The sequence below is a fragment of the Mesocricetus auratus genome, unplaced genomic scaffold, assembly GCF_017639785.1.
Source record: "Mesocricetus auratus isolate SY011 unplaced genomic scaffold, BCM_Maur_2.0 Super-Scaffold_6723, whole genome shotgun sequence".
Taxonomy (NCBI): domain Eukaryota; kingdom Metazoa; phylum Chordata; class Mammalia; order Rodentia; family Cricetidae; genus Mesocricetus; species Mesocricetus auratus.
This window is the reverse complement of record NW_024429183.1, coordinates 908,416-928,393: the sequence shown is the minus strand read 5'-3', so window position 1 is coordinate 928,393 and position 19,978 is coordinate 908,416. Positions and strand designations below refer to the sequence as shown.

Sequence of the window (19,978 nt, the reverse complement as noted above, 5' to 3'; positions counted from 1 at the left end):
GTTATTCTGAGCCAATAAAATGAAGATATGAGTCAAATAGTCACCTAGGTATCAAAACAGAACTGAAATCAGAATACACCCACCTCCACACCCTACTAAGATACAAAAATTGAATTGGTCCATAGTAAAGAGGGAAGAGGGAGTATTGCAGGAGAAATAAATGTGATGAGGAATACCATATATGGTACTGTGGCAGCAAGGGGACATTAGGTAAAGCCTGAGATATTCTAAAAAGTTATAGGTAACACTAATGTGTCAATACTGGCTTCCTAGTTCAGACAAGGTTAGCATTTAAGATGATGGTAATTATGGAAAGGCAGGTGAGAATCATGTAAGAATTCATGCAATTTATATATATATATATATTTATGCTATTTATGCAGTTTTTCAGAAACAGAAAGTTATTTTTATGAATTACCAGGCATGTAAATAAAAGAAAAAAGCTATCTAAGGAGGGTGGGGAGAGAAACCAAGTGAGAACAGTCCAGAGATGACACAAATGTCAAAATTAGTAGATGTGGTCTTGAACAGTATAATTCTATACTTCCATATTCAAAACATAACTAGAAACATAGAGGATATGAAGAAAACAGACTAATAACACTTTGTGAGATGAACAAAACATTGGTTGTGAGTCAGTCAGAGATGAACACTCAAGAAGGATCACTGGGCTCAAAACAACAGCATGTCACCCCTCTGAACTGTACACTGAGGAGATCGCTGCAGCAGCAAACAAGAGGCACTACGGAGCTGGGGGATCGCTCTAGCATTGCAATGTACATGGAGCCTGAAGGCAGGAAAAAAGAAAACAGTGAAAATAAAAAGCCAGGTCGTTTTCATAATGAAAACTATAAACTGAGTGTGTCAAGGATATAGAACATGAAAAAAAGCACATTGAAGTACACAGCTTGGGTGGGGGGGAGGGTTGTGCTGCCACACACCTTAAAAGAATCTAGAGTAATGAAGCCAGGCAGAGGGGAACAGGGATTAGAGACAGGTCACCTTGGGAAACAGTGTAAGCACAAAGCTCGAGGAACAGAATGTGTGAAGTCCTGAGGAAAAATAGCCACAGAGTATCTTCCAAATGCAAAAGCAATGGGAAAGTTTGCATGGTACAATGAATACAACCAAAACCACTGTGTTTACTTTAAATACAAGACATAGATATACCAATTACCTCAGTAAAAGGGAGACAGGCACACACGCGCGTGCATGTATGTATAGACATGCTTATTCAAAGGGGGGAGAATATCAGAGGGGAGTCTTTTATAATTTATTTATCATGCACTGTTGTTTTGCCTATGTAAAGATGTCAGGTCCCCTGGAACTGTAGTTACAGATAATTGTGAGCTGCTGTGCAAGTGCTGGAAATGGAACCCCGGGGAGGGTTTTGTTTTCTTTTGTTTTTAAGATTTGTTTATTTATTACATATACAGTGTTCTGTCTACATGCCAGAAGAGGGCACCAGACTGAATTGTAGATGGCTGTGAGCCACCATGTGGTTGCGGGGAATTGAACTCAGGACCTCTGGAAGAGCAGTCAGTGCTCTTAACCTCTGAGCCATCTCTCCAGCCCCCAGAGGGGAGAGTTTTTATGTTAACTCACTAAATAAAGAAGACAACAAAAGAAAATCAGTAAAGATGGACCTCTGTGAGTTCAAGGCCAGTCTGATCTACAGAGTTCCAGGACAGAGAAACACTGGCTCAAAAAACAAAAACAAAAAGTGGAAGTATGATTGTCATCATCCTCCATGACACTCCACGAAGAAGTTTAGAAGCACTTACCATGGGCAGGAACTATGGGCACAACTATGGGTCAGAACCATACCGGCCCTACCAGAAGCTGGAGGTCTTAGCTGCTAATGCAACAAATGTAACAGAGTCGGTCCAACAGAGAGCAATCTCAGAGATACCCTACCATAGGTCATCCACAAACCCAGCAAATGTAAGTCCTATCCACACACAAAACCACACACCAAGGAAGGAGAAGGACAAAGATTTTAACCTATTACATAATCTAGGCAAGAAAACGCTCTTTAACTGCCATCCATGTGACCGAATCTGTATCTGAAGCAATACAGTCAACTACCTTCGGTCAGTCCTCTACCGGTCTCCTTAATTCAAAATTCCCTTTCTAATATATGGCTATTTCTTCAAACTTCATCTATAATAAACAATACAAAAATCCACCCAGGTGCTACTCATTGCTGGAGCCTTCCACCAGCCAGATCTGTTCCTCATCCCACACTTCCTCCTATGAGAATCTTGACTGACTCAGGGAAGTTTATGTATTCTTGCTATATCTACATATCTGGAGGGTAGAACATCTATCTTCCTGACTCTGAGACATTCTCTATTGAACTTGCCATTTTCTCTTCCTTATGTAGCATGGTGATGCTTACCTCAGAGGATCTCTAAGGATTAAAAGAGAGGCATGATACAAATTAGGAGGCATTCTAATAAATAGATCTCTCATCCTTCATTGAAGATACCTAACAGGGGTATGCAACACTCTATACTTCATGGATAACAAAACAGGAGGAAATAAATCAAAAAAGGAGAAAAACTTTTTAATCTAACTTTTTTTTCTTTTGTTATTCTGAGACAGGGTCTAATGTAGTCCTAGTATACCTCAAATTGACTGAGGTTAAGGATTAAAATTAAAGCTGAACCTCCATTTTTCCACCTCTAGAATGCCCATGATTATATTATGGCTCTATGCCTCTGTCACCCCATTTTCAGGCAGTGCTATGAATTAAACCCAGGCCCTCTGGTATGCCAGGCTGGTGGTCTTCCTGCTAAGCTATATTCATGGAAAGAATCACCAGCCAGGCGGTGGCATACACCTTTATCCCATGGGGGGTGGGGGAGTGCCACTCAGAGGCAAGTGAATCTCTGAGTTCAAGGCCAGACTGGTCTATAGAGTGAGTTCCAGGACAGCCAGGGCTACACAGAAAAACCCTGTCTCAGAAAAAAACAAAAACAAAAATTATGATAGGATACGTGAACTTCAAAAGGTATAGCCCCAAAAACTTCACAAAGAATGCTCTTATAGCAGAGATTAATTAATCCTGAGAGATACAAAAACCATTAAAATGTATTCCTATAGTTATGCCTGTGATCTGGGTTGAGCTGGAAAATTCTGAATTTGAAGTAAGCCTGGGCTACATAGAATCTGTCTTGGGAAACAAAACAAGAAAGAGGGTTCCTGAACCACAGCTTTTGATGGATTAGCACCCAGCCACATTAACAATGCACAAGGACACTACATGGCACCTTCCTAAGAGATTTCACCAAACAGTAATCTTCAAGCAAAGTAAGACTAGAGGAAGGCTACTTTGTAACTACAGTACCATTTAATCAAAGTAAATCAAAGGGTCAGCTTTTAGGTAAAGTGCTGGGTGTTGAATGCACACAACAGGGTCTATTCCTGTGGGTGCTGTTCTCTGTTCTTTAATGACACAGCTTTATCTTAAACCTGTAATGTCAGAACTCAGAAGGCAGGGGTAAGCAGATCTCTGTAAGTTCAAGGTCAGCCTAGAATACAGGGCAAGTTACAGGACAGCCAGGGCTACACAGAGAAACCCTGTCTCAAAAACAAAAACAAAACAAAAAGACTACAATCCCACACTGAGGTAACTGTCACTGGAAAATAAATCCTTGGTATCCTCTAAGTCTGACAGCACTCTCACAAATCCTAACATATTAAAAGCCAACTCTTAGACAAGAATTAAATGTTTTCTCCTTATTTTCACATTAAGCCTGAAAAGACTAAGTTCATATATGGCAGCTATATTTGACAATAAAACACTTATAAATGCAATAACCTTAAATAACAGTATACATTATTTTACACAATACATGGCCAAAAGAGTTTCCTGTGCTATTTTTTAAGATTCATTTATTTTACTTTATGTCATGAACATTTTTGTCTCCATGTATGTATATGCACCACAGGTGTGTCATAGGTGCCAAGGTGTTCAGAAGAGGGTGTTGGATCCCCTGGAACTGGAGTTACAGACAGTTCTGAGCCATCGTGTGGGTGCTAGGAATCCAAACTGGTTCCTGTGCAAAAGCACAGAAAAATGACACAAGCAAGGAGACCGGCCTGAGAATGTTGTACAGAACATCCACATATATTACTCTGCTAGCTGTGCATCCAGATTCAGGGCCCTGCAGCAGGTAACTTCACATTCTATCTGGACCAGAGAAACCATCTTGACTTTGGTCTCTTCCAACAACAAACGTACCGTGTTTTAAAAAATGTCAAGAAGTCAAATGCTCTGTGAACAAAGAGACCTATAGTAGGTTGGTAGTATATCTACATAGTGGAATATCATTGTTAAAAGGAAATGAGCTCAGAGACCACATAATTCTTAAATGCTTATTAGTCCATCAAAAAAGGTAACAAGGTCAGGCACGGTAGTACATGCCTTTAATTCCAGGACTCTAGATGCAGAAGCAAGTCAGTCTCTAAGAGTTCTAGCCCAACCTGGTCTACATAGTCAGCTCCAGGTCGGGCAGGGCTGTATGAAGAGACCCTGTCTCTAACAGAAAAAATAGGGAGGCAGGATGGGGGTGGGGGGAGACATGACATAGGATTCTAATTCAAGACACACTGCAAGGTAAAATAGGTCCACAGCTGTCCAGGCAGGGGTCAGGGAGAGAATGTCAGAATGTGGGTGACATTTATAGCAGTAAAACTGGTATTATACTATAAAGCAGTGGTTCTCAATCTTCCTAATGCTGCAACCTTTTAATATAGTACCTCATGTTGTGATGGCCCCAACTACAAAATTATTTTCATTGCTACTTCATAACTGTAATTTTGCTGTTATGAACCATAATGTAATATCTGTGTTTTCTGATGGTCTTAGGTGACGCTGTGAACGATTCAACAATCCCATAGGGGTTTCAACCCATAGGACCACTACTGTAAAGATAGATGTGTATGTCATATGTTTTGTCAAATCCATAGAAAACACAGAGCCCAGAGTTAAGTGTTAAGTAAAACCTGAATTCTGTTACAATCATGTGTCAGTGAGCATTCCTTGGTGGGCTACTAAACTATTCTGGTGCACAACACTGATATGTGGAAGCTATGTGTGTAACTCTGTCCTTTATGCTCACTTCTCCTGGAACACTAAAGTCTTTTTTTTTGTAATATATACTTTTCTTTTTTAAGTAATACGGTTCAGACACAGTGCCTAACACATGGTGAAAATTGCTATCACAGGGCTACATCTCCAGGCATAGTATAGGTTTTAAAAAGTGACTGTCCTGAGGGCTAAAGAGATAGCTCAGCAGTTAAAAAGCACTTGTTCTCACCGAGGCCCCAGGTTTGGTCCCCAGCATCCACATGGTGGGGCTCACAAGCATCTGTAACTCCCAGTTCCAACACCCTCTTCTGAACTCTACAGGCACCTGGTATACACATGTGTGCATACATGTATACAGGCAAAAACACTCATACACATAAAATAAATGTAATATCTTTAAAAGCCTAAGTGGCCATTCTGTCACAATACAAAGTGTATTCTAGGGCAGCAATTTGAATTAACAAGAATCACAACTTTTGGTCAACACCTAGAGGCAATGAAAAACAGCTCCTTTGTTCTTATACATAACAAAACAGCATCTGGTTCAGAAATTAAAAGGCCTTGACATTTTTGCAAAGAACTCAACTTAGGTTCCCAGTGCCTATATAGTGGCTCACCACTGTCAATACCTCCAATTCCAGATGATCAAATGGGTATGCACACGGTGAAAACACATACACATGGAATGTTCATATACATAAAAATAAAGATAAATAAAAGAATTGGGGGGCTGGGGAAAGGAACTAGGAATGGAGATATACATATATTTTTATAGTTATGCAATCTTCATACAAGATATATATTAATTCATCATTAATTCATTCTGTAAGCTCTCTTCCTCGAGACAATCCTGGTGCCAGAAGTAGTTCTAGAGCAACATATGTATAAGGATGAATTTTTCAATTATCTGGAATAGGCTTTCCAATTTGCCAACATCTACAGTTACTAAAGTCTCTCCTGGAAACTCAGAAAATACTGAAAGCCCATGGTGTGAACAATTTTATACATTTAAGGAGGCAAATGCATCTAATTATCCTGATTCACTAATTGTGAGAGGCAATGGATTTGGTGACTCTGTGTATAAAACTTTTGTGGAAAAATGGTTGGTTGCTCCTAGAATGTGCTCCATGATAAAATTAACCAACTTCTAGCATCTCAGAATATGGGGAAAGGCAACAATGAAATCAAGATATGACTGGCTTCAGGTACACATAAATGGTTGAAACTTTGATTCTGAAGCCACAGAGCTCAAGTTTGTGGAAAATCAAATAGAAGCCCTCATTGTAAGATTGGCTAAATTACCTAGACATTTCAAGTCCTAGATTCAAAGGGTGGTAGTAGTTAAAGGGCATTAATTAGCAAAGAATGGGATTCTGTAACATGAAAACGGGGATATGTGGGAGGACCCTAAAGATTCTCAAGAGTCCATCCTCAGCATAAGATGTATTAGTATATTTTCCTCCTTTGACTAAGGAGATTAATCCATCATTATGTGCTAAACAAGCAATGAATTTCACTAAAGGAATGCCAGGTAAGACAACCCTGTTGTCCCTCAGGATCCACCAATAGTTGCTTCTAGACTCATAATCAGACTTAAGGCTATAAGCAGACTCCTATTGGGAGGTAGAAAGTGTAGTCCCTGAAGAGGTGTGCTATACTACTAATGAGCTTAATGAGTTTGGTAATTTCATTCAAGCGGTCTGGGGAATATGTGTAGGAATGTACTTAAAGGGTGTGGGATAATGGCAGAAGGAACATAAAATTAGATCAGGCTGAATTTATTGATATGGGCTCACTAAATGAAGATTCTAGGTTCAATACGGACACTTGTACAATTAAAAAGTTGTCAAAAGTTTGTTTGAATGGTTGGCTAATGGCATTTGTCAAGGGATGACCTACTGAAAAGGAGTTGGGGATGCCTGCCTGATATCCCTTGGTTAGTGTTAATGAAGGGATTTTAAGGCTCAAAAACTTGCAATGTTAGAGTAGGTACGCTGTATAGGACCTAATCCTGCACGATGGGAGGGCCCCAAAGACATGCCCTTCACTAATCCAATAAGATGCAAAATTGTGAGGGGGTACCAAAAGAAAAGTTGTTGACCCCCTTTTCTTGTGTTAGACCTTAAGGGTGGAGATGCTGGTGCTCAACTTGATGAATTAAATACAATGGGTTTAACTGGGCCCTAAAGTAGCAGCACTTAAATTGCTAGAGGCAAGGAGATCATAATTATTGTAATGGGCAACATAGATGAAGCAACTTCGATAATGGGAAGCACAGGAAATGTGATTTTTATGGTAGCAGCTAATCAGCCAGAATGTTTCCAGGCATTAAACGGATAAGAAGCCTATTACATTTTTTGTTTGATTTGTATAATGGGAGGGGACATCAAACAAATGAAAGGCTACATTGGATCGTGAACCATTCTGCAGACCTGAATCAGTTTATAGACCCAGAATTCCTCATATGAAATGATGGCAAGGTTCCCCTGAGGAAGGACCTTGATAAAACTCCTAAGAATTTTACTGTTAATCGTTCTTTACAGTCCTTCCCCCAGAGAGAATGTGGTATGAATAAGTATGGTCCCCCAGAGACTCATGTGTTTGAATACTTGGCCTACAGAGAGTGGCACTATTAGGAGATGTGGTTTTGTTGGAGGAAGTGCCACTGTGGGGGTGGGCTTTGAGGTCTCATATATACTCAAGCTATACCCAGTGTGGGACTGTTCACTTCCTATTGCCTGTGGATCACAAAATAGAACTCTCAGCTACTTTCCCAGCACCATGTCTGCCTGCATGTTGCCATGCTTCTTGCCATGAAGATAATGGACTAAACCTATGAAACTGTAAGCCACCCCAATTAAAATGTTTTCCTTTTAAGAGTTGTTGTGGTCACGCCGGGCGTTGGTGGTGCATGCCTTTAATCCCAGCACTCGGGAGGCAGAGGCAGGCGGATCTCTGTGAGTTCGAGGCCAGGCTGGACTGACAGCCTCCAAAACAATATGGAGAAACCCTGTCTCGGTTAAAAAAAAAAAAAAACAACAACAACAACAAACAAAGGTAACTGTACACTGGAGGGAAGGGGGGGGGAATCAGATGTTTGGAGATCTACAGAAAACAGGTTCTGGATTGATGCAGATTCTGAGAGAACCCAAGAAACATTGTGGCCCTCCAGGTAAATAAAAAGGGAGCTTTTGGAGGCTATGTGGTTAATGCAGTTATGGCTAAAAATCTAACTCACAATAGATCCAGTGGGTCCCAGAATTCATCCTGTACTTATTTTTCCAGATCTAGAATGTATGATTGGGGTAGATAAACTTACATCCTGGCAGAATTCTCACATTGATTCCCTGATTGGGGGAATAAGGGCTGTTATAGTTGGAAAGGCTGAATAGAAGCCTTTTGAATTGTCTCTGCTGAGGGAAAATAGTCAATCAAAAAAGCACAGCCTCATTCCTGGAGGGACTGCAGAAATTAGTGCTACCATCGAAGGATTGAAAGATACAGGGAGTGGTGGTTCCCACCACATCTCTCTCTAACTTATCTGGCCAGTGCAGAAGACAGATGGATTGCAGAGAGTAACCGTAAACTATCAAAATCTCAATCGAGTAATTACTCCGATTGCAGCTGCTGTACCAGATGTGGTATGGTGTCTTAAGCAGATTAACACATCTTCCAGTACATGATATGCAGCTGTCAATAAAGAACACTAGAAGTAATTTGTTTTCAGTTGGCAAGTGCAGCTGTATACTTTTACAGTTTTACATCAAGAATATATTAACTCTCCAACCCTGTGGCATAACTTAGTTTGAAAGGATCTTGATCATCTGTATCTTCAAAATTTCACATTGGTCTACTAGTTAGTGATGGCATTATTCTGACTAGACCAAGTAAACAAGAGGGAGCAATCGCATTGGACTTTATTGGTTACACATATGTACATCAGAGGATGAAAAATAAATCCAACCAAAGTTCAAGAGCTTTCTACCTCAGTGAAATTCTTAGGTTACCAGTGGTGTGAGGCATACAGAGATATTCCTTTTAAGGAATATCTGGCCCCTCTTACCACCAAAAAATAAGCATAATGTTTAGTGGGCCTATTTAGACTCTGGAGACAGCACATTCCTCACTTGGGTGTGTTATTCTGGCCCATATACCAAGTGACTAAAAAGCTGCTGGCTTTCTGTGGGGCTTGGAACAGGAAAAGGCTGTTCAACAGGTTTAGGTTGCTGTCCAAATTTTCTACTGCTTGGATCATATGATCCAGCAGACCTGATGGCACTGGAGGTATCAATGGCAACCAGGGATGCTGTTTGGAGCCTTTGGCAGATGTACAGATGAATCAAAAGGGGGAACTTTAGGATGTTGGAGCAAGGCTCTACCATCATCTGCCGACAACTATTCTCTCTTTTAGAGACAGCTCTTGGGCTGCTACTGGGTCATACTACAAATTGAATGTTTGACAATGGACCAATCAAGTTACCATGCAACATGAGCTAGCTGGTCCTTGTCAACAGGGTAGGACATACATAGCAGCAATTCATTATCAAATGGAAGTGGTATATATGACATCTGGTCCAAGCAAGTTACATGAAAAAGTCGCCCCAAAACTTAGGTTTCTACTCCTGTTATATAATGCTGCCTGCTACCAGGCATGAACTATAGCTTCCTGGAATGTGCTCTATGATTGGTTGACTGAGAAAGGTAAAATTAAGGCCTGAATTACTTACTGATGGTTCTGCATGTTATTCAGACACCACCCTGATGGGGGATATCCTTCTGTATGCTGTGAATATATGTTTCTCTTATTGGTTGATGAATAAAGCTGTTTCGGCCAATGGATAGGCAGTATGTAGCCAGGTGGATCTACTAAAATAGGAGAATGCTGGGAAGAATGAGTCTAGAGAGAGATGCCACATAGCTGCCAAGGAAGAAAGAGGACAGGGCATCCCTGGTAAGCCAAGACCACATGGAGATACACAAACAGAAATGAGTTAATAATTAAGAGAGAACTAGTCAATAAGAAGCCTGAATCATAGGTCAAACAGTTTATAACTAACATAAGCCTCTGTGTGTTTATTTGGGACTAAACGACTTTCCAGACCAGGCAGGACAGAAACTTCCACCTACACCACACAGAAATGGACAGGTGCAACATTATATCCCTTTCTACAACAGTCCTGAAAGACACAACAGCAAAGGAATATCTTCGCAATGAACAGAAATTCAGGCAGAACACACGGTCATACATTTTGTGTGGAAGGAAAAATGATCGTATGTGCAACTGTTCACTGATTCATGGGCTGTTGCCAATAGATTGGCTGAATGGTCAGAGACTTGGAAAGAGCATAACTAGAAATTTGGTTGAGAAAGACATCTTCAGCACAGGCTGGAACACTACTTGCTCTTCTGAACACCTACTACTATAGGCCCTCCATGCATGCTCTGGATCATATACCCAGCGTTTGAAGAAGTCACTAGTCCCAAAAAAAAGTGTGGAAGCGTTACCATGAACTGTGAGAAGGCAACACTTTTATCTACATGGAAACCACCTTCATTTAGTACACACAGCAAGAGGAAGATAAAATGGTGCTTATAATTTAAGGGACAGGAAGCAGACTGCACAAGGACAGCACAAGTGGCCAGAGTACACTAGAACTCAGTGGCCAGCATCTAACTGGATAAAAGAGTAAAACAAATACTCCTTTAGAGAAAAGAAGCCCATGTGACCTTCGAGCTGACATTTAACCATAGCACAAGCCAAAGTCCACAAACAGACTTTATCTACAACACAGGTGTCTGTCCTCCTGAAGGCAAAAGGAAGAGCACAGCAAAGGAAAACGTAAGGTACTTAAAGTAATGCAGACTAGGAGAAGCTCTAATAAGTTGAATGAAAAATGTCCCCAATAGTTAAGCGATGATGGAGCATGCCTGTAATCCCAGCACTCAGGAAGCAGAGGCAGGAAGATCTCTTCAAATTCAAGGCCAACCTGGTCAACAGAGTGAGTTCCAGGAAAGCCAGAGCTGTTACACAGAGAAACCTTGTTGGGAGGTTGGGGTGAGGGTTGAGGGGCTCCAAAAAGCTCAAGTCTTTAAATACTCAGTCCCCAATTAGTTACATTATTTGGAGAGGTGCTTATTGAAGAACTGTATCACTGGGGACAAGTTGGAGAGCTCATAGCTTCATTCTACTTCTAGTTCCACTGTAGTTTACGATGTAATCTCACAGCTGGGCATTGGTGGCGCATGCCTTTAATAGAAGCACTCAGGAGGCAGAGGCAAGTGGATCTCTGTGAGTTTGAGGCCAGCCTGGTCTACAGAGAGAGTTCCAGGACAGCCTCCAAAACAATACAGAGAAACCCTGTCTTGAAAAAAACAAAAAACAAAACAAAACAAAACAAAAAAACAGATGTAATCTCTCAGCTTCCTGCTTTGACACCATGTCTACCATGACTCCACATAGCAATGACAGATTCTTACCCTCTGAAACTCAAAGTCAAAATAAACTCTTCCAAAAACTGCTTTTGGTTATGGTGTTTTAGCAGAAAACAGAAAAATAAGTAATACAGAGGCTAAGAAGAAATCATAAGAAACTCTAAACTTAAGACAAAGTTTAAAAAATGACAGGAATGCCAGGCATGGATGGAATACACCTTTAATGCCAGCACTTGGGAGGCAGAAACAGACAGATCTGAGTTCAAGGTCAGCCTGGTCTACAGACGGAGTTTCAGGATAGCCAGGGATACACAGAAACTGCCCCCCCAAAAGGGAGGGTGACAAGAAAACACTAAGAAGAAATGATATTATCAAGGCTCTATAGATGTAGAGATAACATTCAGGAAGCCCAAGAACACTGAACAGCCTTTCCCAGTCATCTTTCTGCAGTCCCCATCCGAATTCCAGGGTAAGATAGTAGTCACATGACAGCTAGAAAATTAACTCCTTTATTTAGCAAACAGTCAAACTGATAAATTACCAGGTAAAGAAGCCAGGCATGGTGACAGCATGCCTGTAATTCTAGCATTAAGGAGACTGAGACAAGATGATTGTCATAAATTCAAGGCCAGTACAGCCTAAAGAAACATTAAGAGAAAATAAACAAATAACCTCAATAAATACGGGTATAGTTAAGTATGCCTGTTTGGTGCAGTGCACTTAGTTAGAAGCCAGAGAGGCTATCAGATGCCCTGGAACAGGAGTAACAAATAATTGAGATATCATGTGTGTGCTGAGAATTGAGCTCAGGTCTTCTAGAAGAGTAGTCAACCCAACACTTTTAATTGCTGGGTCAACTTTACAGCCTTGATATGCATATTATTTAATGAAATGAAGTGTGCTTTGCTACCTTCAATGTAGCAGAAGTCCTGCTACACCAGCGCTCCTAGTCATCCTAGGTGTAAGGTGTATGGTTCTCTGGGACAGTGTTCCTGGTTCCCTACATCCAGCCATGCTGCTCTAGCAGATACTGCCAATATATCTAGAACATTATCCCAGGCAAAGTACCTATTTTTGCTGTTCTTGAAGATGGAGGACTATGCATTAGCAAGTAAATGTGATATTCTCATAGATTGTACTTTCAAGGATACTAAGACAAGAAAGCATGCCCCATATGCTCTTTCATATGACATAATATTAACACTATAGCAAATGACTAATTTTGCTGAGTACAATGATGTGTTTCTGTAGTCCTATCCTAGCACCCAGAAATCGAAAGTGGGAGGATCTCTTCAACCTTAAAGTTCAGAGATAACCTGGGGAACATGGTATCACAGTCTGCAGATTGGAGGTGGTTAGCTTAAGATTTCATACATGTGAAGCACTCATCCTTTATCATTGGGCTGTGTTCCTAATCTCATATTTATTCGTTTTAATTTAAATTTTATTTATCTAGACAAAGTCTCACTATGTTATCTAGGCTGGCCTCCAATTTCTGATCTTCCTGTTTCAACTTTTCTATTTTGAATATACATATTAAAATAAAAGTATAAAACATGAGAGGCTGGAGAGATGTTTCAGCAATTAAGAGCACTGGTTACTTTCCTAGCATCTACATGGCAGTTGACAACTGTGTGTATCTCCAGTTCCAGAGAATTCAACACCCTCTTCTAGTCTCTGCAGGAAAAACAGTCAAATGATACACAGACATCCACACAGGCTAAACACCCATACACAAAGTAAAATAATGGTATGTACACACACAAATGAAACCCAAGGTTTCTTTCATGTAAGTAACACTGCCTTTATTATCATGCCATACCACTTTTTCAGAAACCAAAGTACTGCTGATGTGGCGACTCATGCCTGTAATCATAGAAAAGGAGCCACTAAAGTAGGACGATAATGAACGAACGATAGTAGGCCAATCTGAGCTACATTATCAAGACTCTTTAAAAAAAAACAGAAGACAGGTGGTTCCTGCACACAACTTTAATTCAAGCACTCAGGAGGCAAAGGCAGGTGACTAAAGGAGTAAGAAAATTCCCTAAAGAGGTATCAGGGAGATCTGTTAAAATAACATAAAAAGATAACATATTTTGGGGTTACTCACTTGGAAACATTAATAGCTGGGCAAGAAATGAAAACCTAAAATATACCAAGAATTTTTCTTGCCAATTATTGATTCTTCCATTAGAGACGAGAAACAATATGCCAGCCATAATGAATATATTCAGGAAAAACTTATCCCATGGTAGGACCCAAGGCCAAATGGGCCATTATGGAGACAGATGTTCCTATTCTCAGACACATGCCAGTCATTCTCAAGAGGTTTGGAACCTATCAGCCAAAGATCCCATTCCTCCCAACTAACCACACAACCCTGGCCTGAAGCCAGGAAAACCATGAAAGTTACAGCTCTCCCCTATAACAGTTCTCAAACCAGCAGTACAAGATGCCAAGTCATAAGCACCAGACCTGTCCTGATCATTTCCAAAGCTATACTAAACAAATACAGCAACTTCTGGATCTACAAACAAACGTAGAGGTGGTAAAAAAAAAAAAAATCAAGTTTATTTTTTAAACAAGACCATCAACCTAGTATTTTTCAACAAAATCAATCTCACAAGAACCAAACTCTATCAGGGCCAAGAGCAAACACAGAAGCAATACTCACAGATTCCATGGTGGGGGAAAAAAAAAATCAGTGTTGCTCAGGACTGGGTATGAACTCCAGCAGGGCAGTATGTTCTGAAAGGAGACAGAAAGAACAAATTAGTCAACATTAATATTAATCTCTTCTTAGCTCCTTTTACAGTTCTAGTAACTTTCTACCTGGACCAACTATAATATAACAAGATGTTGCTAAGTTACAGCTTTAGTTGGTCTGGAGTTATGAAGGGCTAACATCTGATGGTTTGCTTTACAGCAGTGTTTACTCTCAACACTAAAAAATAAGGTCCCACAGGACAGGGTGAAGGAAAGACCCACCATGATTATTTGATGGCCTGGGTTAGTTTGTCTTCCTTCCTTCCCCTAGGCGAAAACTCTGAACTCAGCTTGCTTCATCTTCAGATAAAGGTTATCACAAACTTTTATCAATAAGCTAAGATAGAGCTTAACAGAAACCCAAATCCATAATCATCAAATCTTTATTGAAGTCTTACATTTTTGTGTCCTCTATGAAATTTTTTAAAAAATCTCTACAGAGTATCATACCCCCACCTCATTCCTGAGCATTCTCCCTACCTCCACTGCCCCCTTGACAGCCCCCTAACCCTGTCTTTCTCTAAGACTATGCTTGAGGTCCAGTACAAAATATTCCTGGTTACTCATTGATTAGTTATCAGTCAGCATAGCGCAACCCATTGCCTTCATTCATGCTTCACATCCTTAATCTGCTTTCATACTCATTATCTAGAGAGGGATCCATTTCCAAAGACACAGAATGTAATTCAAAGGCCAAGTACTACATCTCCAGTACTTGGGATATGGAGCCAAAAAAACAAGAATTCAAAGTCATCCTTGACTAGATGATAAGCTCAAGACTCATGTGGACTACATGATGTCCTTCTTTTGAAATAAAAAATCAGAAATGGTGACTCCAAATAATGAATGGATCAGGTGTTAAGAGCACTGGTCACTCTTCCAGGAGCTGAGTTTGATTGCTAGCACCCACATGGTAGTTTTCAGTCTATAACTCTAGTTTCATGGAATCTAACACCCTCTTCTGGCCTCTGTAGGCACCAGACATGCACATGGTATGCAGACATACATGTAAGTAAAACGCCCATATGCCGAAAGAGAAGGAAGGCAGGAAGGGGGACAAGTACAGCAACCTATCAAAGTAGATGTTCTTCCCAAAAAAATTGCGGGGGGGGGGGGGATTGAGTGCCTGAATACCTTATATGGAACTAAAACTGGCTGGGGTGTTTTCGAATATGGATGTAGATGTGTCCTCTTTAAGGTACACCCATGGCGGTATGCCAAGTAGTTCAGCAAAGCTAAACACATGGCAAATTCTTCCACAAGTTACCCAGCAGCCAGTGCCATATCCACACATAAGACAGGTTCCCTCTCTATTTTTTTAAAAAGCATTTATTAATATTTTATTTGCCTTCATTATATGTATGTGCACCATGTACATGTTTGGTACCTCTGAAGATGAAAAGGGCATCCAAGTCATTGGAACTGGAATTACAAATACTTGTGATCCAATCATCATGTGAGTGCTAAGAACTAGTTTGGGTCCTCTGCAAGAGCAGCAAGCACTCTTAACTCCTGAATTATTTATCTATCACCAATTCCAATTTAACAGGTCTCAAAGGAATGTATTGAGTATAGCCATCCTTAGGAATCTGTGGGAGATTTGATTCGAGGATCCCATAATAGAAACACCAAACTTTGGAATGTTCCTGTCCCTTATATAAAATAAAGAATTTTACATAGAACCCAAGAACAGCCTTCCTCAAACACTTAAAACATTTCTGTGACTACTACATAAACAACTGTATACAATACTGTTTAGGCTACATGACAAGATAAAGTTTGTATGTGTGCAATTTTTTTCTATTTTCAATTCAATAAGTTAATTACAAAGAATATAAATCTCAGACAATGAATCTGCCAGAACCTTGATCTTGGATTTCCTAGCTTCCAAACTTTTGAGAATTTCTGTTTTTAATTAATTTAAAAAAGAATAAATCTGTGGAAGCAGTGAGCTATCTATAGCTGTAACTTTCAAATCCACATGAAATTTATAATGCTGAATTTACTTTGTATATAGTAAGAGCTCAAAAAGAAGCAAAATATTACAAGATTCAAAACAAGGGTTCCTGTGGTATGTGGGAAGAAAGCCCAGAATCCTCACTGGCAAAGGAGCTGGTGGGGCTAAGTTTGCACACACCCATCACAGCAGTCTCAGCAGCTTGAAGTACCTCAGTGGACAGCACCTGGTACTTTCTTCTCCCTCCTGATAACCAGAGGGGGAGGGTGGGGGGACAGCCTAAAGCCAACAGCCTACTGATCTCTCCACCCTTTAATTCCATTTTGTGATTAAACTAAAATAGTGTACTTCTGTAAGTCACAACTAGGACTTTAATTAAAGGTACAAAGAGAATTTCATCCAGCAAATGTATTTATATCAAAAACAGCGAATACTACTGTGTCCAAACTTGCAAAGTCACTTTAAAAAACAGATGACAAAGGGCTCGTGTTTTCTGTATAAGAAACCAAGTAAAGTAAGTTAGCACTGTAGACATGTATTGTGAATACAGTGAGACTACCAATACAATTATTTTAAAGGTAATTTCCAACAATAAGTTTTACACATAGAAGCATAGGAAAATAGTGATGTTTAAAAAGTAAAGATTATAATGAAGCATCATTAAAAAATGAAGTAATAAAAAAATCACATAAAACAGCATAAACAGGAAAAACTCATCTACCCATAAGCCACGATCCCATTCAAAGGTGGGACTCTTAGCTCCAATCACATGAGAAATGCAGAAGCAGTACAACATCAAAGTCCCAAAGCAGGAGAGGCTCTGAGACCAAGCATACTGTCCTCAAGCAGAATCTCCAACTTGTACTTCCTGATACAAAATAAGAGTCCCAGCATAGCTTCCCTACACCAAGATGTTCTGTGCGCATGTGGCAAAGATGAAATGAGCTTTCTTGGTCTGTCCTTAAAATTCTCTATAGAGCCTTTCAAAGCTACTGAATAAAAACTTAAAAGACTATGAAAAACAAGTGTGAATAAGCTGGAGAAAGAGTACTTGCTGCTCATCCAGAAGATTAATGTTCAATTCCTACCACCACATGGTGACTCACAAATTATCTTAACTACACTTTCCACAGGACATGACACCCTTTTCTAGAGACTGAAGGCACAGGACATATGGTACACATATATGAACGGAGGTAAAATACCTATACCCATTAAAATATTTTCAAGTTTAACAAAGAAAAGCAAAACTCATGTGAGTAAAAGAGTTTCCCACTCAGCATACACCCTGTTTAAATTTTCCAGTTCTATAAAAGCAGAGATAGAGCAATACAAAGTATAAGTTTAATGTCTTCACCAGGAACTCAGTAAACAATATCATCTACTGCTAGAATTCTGGAATAAACTCAGTGTGTCTTCATGTTTTTTAAACCTGGAACCCTAGTATCTCGCCAGAGCCTGGAGCCTAAAGCATTTTGAGTCAGATCTTTGGCCTCACCTCCAGGATATTTCTAGAGCCCCCTACCAAGTTCTGACTCTGACAACCAAAGCTGTGACCACCAAGGCTACTATAGGTCATCTGAGGAAACCAGGTCCAAACCGGGCACTAGAGTAAGATTTTGATCTTCATCAGGGAACAGAATGCAAGTCTTACAGAGCCTAAAGACTTCCATTCTAATGAAGGGATGTCTTTAACAGGTTCCATTATTTCTAGCAAACAAGTTAAATCAAAAGCCTCTCAAATATTTGAAATAAACACTGATGAAATATTCTACGATAGGAAAAAGCTCAAAGTAAGGAATGAAAGTAGAAGAACAGGAGTTCAGGGAGAACCTCAGAAACTTAGTGAGGCCAGACAGTGGTGGTACACGCTTTTAATCCCAGCACTCAGGAGGCAAAGGCAGCAGATCTCTGTGAGTTCAAGTCCAGCCTGATCTACAAAGTTGAGTTCTAGGACAGCCAGATCTGTTACAGAGAAAAATCCCTGTCTGAAAAAAGGAAAGGGAAAGGGGGGAAGAGGGAGGAAAGGGGAGAATGGAAAGGGGGAGAGGGGGAGGGGGAAAAGGGAAGGGGAAGGGGAAGGGGAAGGGGAAGGGGAAGGGGAAGGAAGGAAGGAAGGAAGGAAGGAAGGAAGGAAGGAAGGAAGGAAGGAAGGAAGGAAGGAAGGAAGGAAGGAAGGAAGGAAGGAAGGCCAGTTTGAGCTACATGAGATCCTGCAAGGGAAACTAAGACTAGGGGCAGGGATGGGCCCACAACTATCCACAAACTTTTTTTTTCCAATTGGAAATAAACCAAAGTACACCTTTTTTTTTACTGGCAAGTACATTTTTTCCTATTAATTACCTTTTTAATGTCCGCTTATAGTAGTTGTGGATTCCAGCTCAGAAGTTCATAGATCTTGAGGAATCCAAGAGAAATCAATGAGCTATAATAAAAAAAAAATTCAGTGTACAATGCCTGAAAATTAGTGACAGAGAGACTGCCTGTCTACACCTGGGCAGGTAAGGACACACTGTCCTCCTTCTATATACAACCTCACCAAAATCCTATTAAAGCAATAGAAAAATAGGTTCACCCATGAATCTGAGAATCTGGACAAGATGATAACCCCAAATGCCAACAAAGAATGGCACACAAGACCTGTATAAGAAAAAAGTACAGTGTTGCAGGGCAGTGGTGGCACACGCCTTTAATCTCGGAACTCAGGAGGCAGAGGCAGGAGGATCTCTGTGAGTTCAAGACCAGCCTGGTCTACAAAAGCTAGTTCCAGGACAACCTCCAAAGCCACAGAGAAACCTGTCTCAAAAACAAAAGGGGAGGGGCACCCAGTGGGAGGATGCAAGCCTATAATCACAAGGCTGATGCAGCAGTATGGCAAGTTCCAAGTTACCCTAGGTTACATAAAGAGACCCTGATAAGTGGATTGGGGGTCTCTCTGTGATTACAGCTCAGTTGGTAGAGTGCTTGTATAGCATGTGCCAACAACTCAAAAGAAAGAGGGGAATGGAGACAGGGAGTTAGAAAGAGTCCATCCAGTAGATTTACTGATAATTGCACCCAAAGCCTACATGTCCTTCTTTAAGTAAATGGTTAACCTATTCTGATGGAAGCTCCACCTCAATCCCCCTCCCCCATCTCTCTCTCCCCAAACCCTGCCTCATCTCAGAAAGTTATAATCAGTGTCTCCTCCCCCAGAGATGTCCTGTACCATGCCTACAGGCTATTTAAGGCCTAGCCCATAGATCTGCCAGGTATGGCTTCATGTTCTGTCCCCTAACTTCGTGAGGGCCACCCAGGAGTGCTCTGCTGTGCATTGTCCTGTTTATTAAAGCTGAATTTATTAATTCTATGTAATTGGCATACAGCATTGACAGTGGAGGAATCCCACAACTGGGAATCCAATCCTTAACAATTGGTGACTTGGGGGCTGGAGAGATGGCTCAGAGGTTACGAGCATTGGTTGTTCTTACAGAGGACCTGAGTTCAACACCCAGCAACCATATGGTGGCTCAAAACCATCTATAATGAGATCTGGTGCCCTCTTCTGGCCTGCGGGCATACAGACAGACACTGTACACATGATAAATAAAGGAAACTAAAAAATGTGTTTAAAAAATTTTGGTGACTTGGTTTCATGGAATCCTACTTAACAATAAAGACAGAACTACTGACACAGGCAACAACTGCAGCAGATGTCTGTGGGTTTGAGACCAGCCTGGTCT

General features: G+C 40.5%; 1 protein-coding gene across 8 annotated transcripts in view; it reads right to left on the bottom strand.

Annotated features, from left to right (window-relative positions):
* The window catches only part of Ankrd11 (ankyrin repeat domain 11), a 144,850-nt gene that overhangs the window by 65,297 nt on the left and 59,575 nt on the right, over window positions 1–19,978 (bottom strand). For 4 of the 8 annotated variants that reach the window (XM_040735288.1, XM_040735300.1, XM_040735278.1 and 1 more), the window contains exons 3-4: window positions 18,600–18,681; window positions 14,208–14,281 (exon numbers count right to left, since the gene is read on the bottom strand). The gene's annotated coding sequence lies outside the window, so the exon portion shown is untranslated. The remainder of the gene's footprint in view (window positions 1–14,207; window positions 14,282–18,599; window positions 18,682–19,978) is intronic. The other 4 variants (XM_040735294.1, XM_013115635.3, XM_013115634.3 and 1 more) reach the window with 1 other exon arrangement.